The following is a 7,935-nucleotide window of genomic DNA, read 5'->3' on the forward strand; positions in this document are numbered from 1 at the left end:
ACTGCATTGACATTTTTAACTGGCTGCAGTTTATACAATATTTTATTAAATTAAAAATGTTGAAAATGTAATTCCTCATTGCTGTTAGACCAAAACTGCGCTTTCAAATCCGCTGGATAAACTCACTTTTAATTACTACCAAATTAAAAATAACTAATTCCCATGTTTTAAGGCCCCTGAGACCTAAACCATCACAGGTGGTCATCCTAACCCTGTTCCTTTATTCCGATTTTCTGGAAGCAGTGTAAATAGCTTTTGATATCAGTTGGAATCATTATTGTCTGGGAAGACAATTTAAGAAGAACAGAAATAAAATATTCCGATTGGCGACTGGGTTGTGGCTGATGAGAGGGTTAACGACTTGCACATGAAATGTTATCCAATTTGCCACCAAACAATCAAACGTAATCTTTTTTCTTTATTTTATCAATCAAATTTAATAGAAACATACACTCTGCACATTAGACCACGTGTTAAATATATATATAAAGTAGTAACATTGTATCAGTATTTAAAGCTGTAAGAGGCTCAGTTAGTAGTTAATTTGTAATGAAATTTGAAAAGTTCACTGTTACATTTAGAAAAATATAACTTGTGTGTGAGTGACATCGTAGTAGTAGACCTTTCTTTGCCCGGCAGCACTTTAACTCCCATTTACACAATTAGCACTGGAGCATTCTTGGTGTTGCATTAATAAAAGACAATCAGTCAAACAGTTTTATGATGGTCTTTTGTCACCACCATAAAATTTCATGAATTCTGTCAAAGTGGGGAAAAAGCACCATTCTGTTCCAATAGAAGCCTTTTTTGAAAAAACAAAAACAAAAAACAAATATGTGTGCTATTCTGTTCCATTGCTTTGAGCATCTTTTGAGCAGTGTTTATTGTGTTGTATGCTATTTATTTTGTAAATGTTTTCCTGTGTCCGGTTAACCACAAATTAAACTTACTGGAAGGGAAAACCATAGAAGATGAACATGGGGACCTATCTGAGGTCTTTTTTGGTATTCAGACTCATTGGACCTCCACTCATCAGCTGTTGGCTAACTGGACTTCCACTGCCTACATGGAGCCAACAGCATTCAACACTGCAGAATGTATTGTAGTAGTCACACATTGTACCCCTTAACCCCTGTTTCTTTTTTCTTTTGCCCAGAGTGGCAGAAGAATGCACTCTTCAGCACTCAGAAACAATTCCCTTGAGACTGTGAAAGAAGAGCCGAGGCCTTTTTGGCAGCTCCGTGCGGGGGCATAGCTCAGTTATCCTGTCAGTCACTGGACTGGCTTCAGAAATGCCTTAAAATGTTCATATCAAGCACGACTGCCCAAAGAGGACAACACACACACACACGTCAGGTTTTCAAATCTGTGGGGACATCTAATTAACGTAATGCTTTCCTTAGCCCCTTACCCTAACCATAACCCAATTGTAACCCTGGCACTAAAACCACATTTTAAGTCTCAAAAATGCCTTCAAACTTGTGGGGTCCAGGATTTTGGTCCCCACAAGTATAGTAAACTTCCCATTTTTGGTCTCCACAAAGATGTGAATATATGCTCACACACACACGCACACACACACACACACTCACACACACACACACACACACACACACACACACACAAACGTGGATTACCAGGTGTGCACACAAACTGAATTTTCCTGACTGGAACAAGGCTGAATGTTTGTGTGGTAACAAAATGAAAAAGTACACACAGAGTGTAAGGAGACTGCTCAATCCAGACAGGCTGAAAACAAAAGTCATGTGACAAAATCAGATGAACCCAAACTCTGCCCAACGCCAAGAAAAGGCCAATAAAGAGCCTTAAAGTTAAACTCACTCGCACTGCTTGGCTGAAGAGGCCAGAATTCATTTTATGTTTCTAATCAAGCAGAAATTAATTATTTTAATGAACTGCCGATGCCCACCTTAACTTTTTGAAGCCGTTTGTAGACGAGTTCTTTAATCTGTCTGCTCTTGTGCAGAATTCTTGTTCCCTAACGGCTCTCTGGCAGCTCAGCATGCAGTAGCATTATAGTCACTGTTCAATCAGATATCCAAACTCAGTAAACGTTACGAGTCCCGTTTCGTTTCCTCTGGGCTGGCTCGTCCACTCACAGGTTAAGTCCTCCCACATCTCTATTTTCCTCTAACATGACGTGTGTACAGTTGCATTTAATGTAAATACTTCATGTCACCTGCACTATGTTTAGTTGACGGATATTGTATCACATGCAGATGTTTCACAGAGGATTGTAACTCATCTTGGCTTTTGCTGTGTTTTAGCGTTTGTACTATTTTTTCTATGATTCTGTGAACGCTTGTCCTCCCTTCACGGCTGCGTTATTGCCTGGTTTTTCTGTGAGGTTATTTTGTGAAAGCACGCTTTAGTTTCAGCATTAAAGGGAATAAAGGTTTGACATGATTACAGAGCCGGAGTCAAACTTTTGTGTTGCTTCTTTATTTATTTTTTTGTGACATATGACTTTGAGTGTGATCCATTTCAGTTAAGAACACAGAGGAAGTTCCCTGCTATAGTATAGTGAAAAGATTTCTATCAAGCCAAATCATGAATTGTTGTTTCTTTCATAATCAAATGATGGTGAAAATAAAGAAGGAAAGAGGCTCTGCTGCAACAGTGCAGATAAGAGCCAACAAGGTCTGATTTAAAAAGAGAAGGAAGCAAAAAAAAAAGAGGACAAACACTACCTGATCAGCCGATGGCATGGATTACCAAGTGATGGCATCCCGCAAGGATTAAAGGACATCAGTTTTACATTCACCCTTAAAAATCACTTTCAGTGCCATCATTTGTGCAGAAACAAGGTCTGAGGCAGAAGAAAGAAACTCAAGTAAGAAAACATCTGGAAGTCCCTCAGAGTTGCTGCTGTGCCCTAGAAACGAGCCAACCGAGGCAGTTCAGGCTTCTAATAAGGATGCCTCCTGGGTGCCCCCTGGAACCCACGGAAGATTTCTTAGGCCGCCTTGGAGTTGTTAACTCACCTCATTCGAGCACATCTTGAGATCTCCTGCAACGATCGGGAAGATGCTGCTGGGAAGCGCGTTTGAAGTAGCTCGCTTAGTACGGTGCCACCATGACCAGACTTGGATGAGAAAGTGGATGGACAGACAGGTGTTTATATTTCAGTACACGAGGCCCGTGGGTTTTCCCATCCACTTCTACTTCTACTCAGCCTTATACAAGTTTTATACAATTTTAAGGTGCAAAAATTGAACATATATAATGAATGCTGTCCATATTTTTTGAAAAATGGTCCATCAACCTGCTTTCAGGTCTTTTTTTATTGTTCAGCAGGAATAACTAAAAGACTATGAAAAGATAAGAGGCTGAAATTTTCTCTGACCTTTCATGCCATCAAACTGAATCAGGATTTGTAATTTGGCAAAGATACACCAGAAAATGTCCAAGTATTGGCTGGTTAAGTTAAGATAAAAGGTCACACACTAGTAAAGTCTCAAATTTTATTGAATTAATTTAAAAAAATGTCTGAGGACTGTTCCACATCACTAAAGCATGCTATAAGGTTACTTGGTAGATATCTGAGTTCATCAACTTAGCCACAAGTCAAATGGGAGAAAACACAAGACGTCCTAGGTCATTTCTCATAGTGTGCATGGAGATGAGGTGGTTAACACATTCTTACACAAACAGTCTAAACAGTGTTCACTCAGAATTCACTGGTTTCGCTCTCTTGACTCCTGAAATTGATTTTAATGCCACAGCGTCTGGATAAAGTATGTGGTTTGGAAGCTGCTCTGAGTAGATGCTTTTCTGAGGTTAGAGAGGTTCCTGCTGCTGCACGGTGGAGGAGATATCCTGAGGTCCTGGACTGGCGCACAGCCCTGTAAGGGAAAAAAGACCAACTCAAGTGCACATTAGTTCAGTGGCCACACTTTACTCTGAAATCTAATCTGAAATCTGAAATGTATAGAATTTAGAGGTGAAACTGACCATATGGAGACAGAAAGTAACTAAATATGAAGTATATAGTGTACGTGCTCTTATCTTTGTGGATCTGGCAGCTGTAGCGATTATATTTTCAGTCTGCCTGGCTGATCTGGATGTTCTGATAGACTGAGCTTCATGATTTGCAGCTACAAGGTATGAGCATGCATATTTCTATAAACCGTATATATAGTGGTAGATCTAAACAAATATGGACCATACAGTATGTAATATAACAAACATACAGTACTGCGCTATGATCAGGGCTGCACTTTTTCTCCAAGCAGCAGATCACTGAATCACTTTCCTTTATGATAAAGCATGTAACTACATGCTTTATCATAAAGGAAAGTGATTCAGGGCTGGATCAAGTGACCCTGAATCCTCCCTTAGTTATGCTGCAATCCGGTTGTTCAGTCTGACGTCACTAGCCGTGTCTGGGTCTAAACTCCGCTGCAGGTCCATATATCAAACGATCACTATGGCTTTACTGAGAGTTGAAAAACTGTCTAAATTCTTTCATCTTTAATAAAATGATCAGCGTTCTGCTCTACCAGGTGTAACAATTGAGTTTAACATCCAGGCATCCATGAAAACGGAATTTATGACATTTAACGGAGTTAGAAGTTAGCAGGGAGTTAGCTCGCTAGCTTCTATCTAAATACAATATAGCATGTCCTGACTGCGGGGTTTTGGAAACAAATTAAAACGTACAGCTCTGTTATCACTTCCAACATAAATGAAGACAGAAAGCTAAACAGCAGTGACGTTTGTAGGGTTACTGAAGTTTGGGTAGCTGGTATATAATGATGTGCTACGTGACCGCTAGCGACACAGCTATGTTAGCATAATATAAACAAGCTAACTTTTTTTCCACTTGATAAAAGTTACCGTGAGTGTTCTCGGTGGTCAGGAACAAATGTAATCGCATGGCAGGATGCTGTAAACGGACCAAACTTCAGCCAGGAGAACAACTGAGATAATCCATCCACAATACGAGGTTAGTCATTCATATACTGCTGCATGGGCTGGGCTGTAGTTACATCCTAAGGTTTTAAAAACTGAGCTTAAATAAATGATTAGCGGTAATAAAAGCCGAGGGAGGTCAACAGTGATCGCTGACTGTTTTAGGAGCTTTTTGAGATCAAATAGAAGAAAATACATAACATTAAACATGTTAACAACACAAATGCCATATTAAACGCAGACTACTTTAGACCCGGAAGTAGGATTCATCACGTCATCACTGAACAAGCGGATAGGTGTAGGCTGCTGGGGGATTCCCATGATGCACTGTGCGTTTCTTTTCACTCACTATGTGTTAATAGACCTCTCTGCACTGAATCATACTTGTTATTAATCTCTGGCTCTCTTCCACAGCATGTCTTTTATCCTGTCTTCCTTTTCTCATGGCAACCCTCGTCACCCCTCCCTGAGCCTGGTTCTGCTGGAGGTTTCTTCTTTTTTTTTTTTTTTTTTTTTTTTTTTTTATATTTTTATGACATCAGAAACAGCAGTATGCGACATTACGTGATGGCAGAGCTTCAGTTCATCCTTTGTCATTTTTTTTTTTTTTTTTTTAATAAATAGGACAGGGGGAATGAATGAGAGAAAGAGGGGGAGAGAAAGAAAGAAAACCAAAGGGGAGAAGAGACGGTGAGAAGGGGGGGGAAGAGAGAGAGAGAAAAAAAAAAAAAAAAGAACTCCTGGGTCACCTGTATGGAGAAAAAAAAAAAAAAAAAAAAACAAACAAACAGAGGAGACAGCAAACAACAAAGAGCAACATAATAATAGAGAAAACAAAGCACCATCACAATAAACTAGCTAGCCATAGATATCAATATTTACTAAATAATAAACGATATTGTGCAGCACGCAAGATAGACAGCGCACAGTGTGCTTTGAGGTAGCAGCCAAGAAAGCTTTAGTCCGCGTCTGTGAATACCCATGTGTGCATACCTGTGTGGATCAGCATGCTTGCATTCCAAAGGTTTCTCCATGTAATGATCTGCTAGGGAGTGTGGGGGGGCCACAGCCCCGTCCTCCAGGGTGTGAAGCGGGTATGGAGGAGATCAAAACTCCAGATATCCAGAGGCCCCCAGAACACAAGAGACCATGGAAGACCAACAGAGGGGCAGCCGCGCCACTATTCCAGTAAGAGCTGAGGAGAGTCCCAGATGAGGGCTCGCCCAGCAGCCGCGGAGCAGAAGTCAGGGGGAGTTGCAGTGACGCGCCCGTGAGCTCCGCCGGCCCCCAGCTGCGCCTGAGTGACCGAGCCCCAGGCCGAGAGGCCGGGGGCACCCCACCTCCAAAGGGGGCCCGAGCGAGCCCCAGGCCCCAGGCCCCGACAAGCGGCCGCCAAGGAGTGAGCCGGTGTGTACCCGGACGCCCACCCCCAGACACAAAGAACCACCAACACACCGACACCTGAGGGAGTCCGCCACCGGCAGGGGAAGTGGTGGTGGGTGGAGATAGGCCTCCAAACCTTGGAGGGCCTGAGGTGTCCCCAGAGAGGTGGCGTCTGATACCCAACCTGACATATAGACACAGACATACAGCCACACACAGACACAAACATCCATTCCCACCCTCATGCTCTCATATGCACTCACTCCACACTCAACCAACGTGGAGACAGACATAAAGAGACGCTGTACACACAATCACACTCCCCAAGCGTACTCTACAAACCGGGTCTAGGTACCCTTGCCCCTGGAGGGGGGAACTGCACCCAGACCGTGTTACCCTTTTCCCTGCGGTGGGGAGAGGCAGACCACCCCGACTCCGCAGCAGCAGGGAGGCCCCACACCCCAGACTGCAGTCGGACGGCCAACTCCTCCTACTAGCCCTCCCGCTCCAGCAGGCCGCAGAGAATGGGGGTGGGAGAAGACTCCAAACCTCCCTCCACCCGCTCATTGTAGTGTTGATGCATATGTGTTCTAAGGTGCAATTAAAACCCAGGAGGGCATGGAGCTACCTGCCATGGAGCAGCAGGTAAGCGCATAGTCCCTCCTGCTAGCCCTCAATGACTAAGTGTATTTAAAATTGAGAGGTGGGCAACGACGTCAGGGGTGAGGTATACACCCTGATGGTAAATTGGACTCCGTGATTGTGCCCACCCCCAAGATCCTATATGTATGTGTAATGAGAGTGTGCTGGAGGTTTCTTCCTGCTAAAAGGGAGTTTTTCCTTCCCACTGTCACCAAATTGCTTGATCATCTGGGATCGTATGATTGTGTTTTTCTCTGTATTTATTATTGTAGGGCCTACCTTACAATATAAAGCACATTGAGGTGACTGTTGTAGTGATTTGGAGCTGTATAAATAAAACTGAATTGAACTTAATTGAACTGAAGGCCGAATAGTCAGTTTTGTTGCCCAAGTGGACATGAATACCATGTTGAAATGCATCATAACTTATATATGAGCGTTTATGTAGCCCTGCACCGTACTGAAAAATGTCTGTGTTGGAATAATGACCATGAAGAAAGGGAAGCTGCATACTTTGTATTCCATACAGAGCAGCTTTCCAGGATTCACAGTTAAAAATAAGCTTTTTTTAATGACACGCTTGTGCAGTGCCTCAGTGCACAGCCGAGGCGATCAGGTGTGTGAAGGTGTTCAGAGCAGTTTGAGCAGCTGGCTCACAGACTGACTTACACTGACTGCTCCTTACTTTTGCACTGAATAGAATAAATGTATTAGACCGTCTGTTATGAAAACAGGAAAACACAAATATTTTCGAAATCTGTTGTGAACTTCAAAAGTAAAAGTAACCGTTTTGAGCCTGTAAACTGGAGTTCTCTGAAAAGCAATGAAGCATAACATTCATCCACCAAGGATCATTTCTGTTCAGGAATTCAAATAAATGAAGGAACTTACTGGATAAATATTCATATCAAGCATTTATTTTTCTTTAATTTACAAATATTATTATTATTTCTTTTTTAGCTGATAAGATGCATT

The sequence above is a fragment of the Diplotaxodon limnothrissa genome, linkage group LG15 (genome assembly GCF_057381915.1).
Source record: "Diplotaxodon limnothrissa isolate DT_005_m linkage group LG15, D_limnothrissa_male_GT1.1, whole genome shotgun sequence".
Classification (NCBI taxonomy): domain Eukaryota; kingdom Metazoa; phylum Chordata; class Actinopteri; order Cichliformes; family Cichlidae; genus Diplotaxodon; species Diplotaxodon limnothrissa.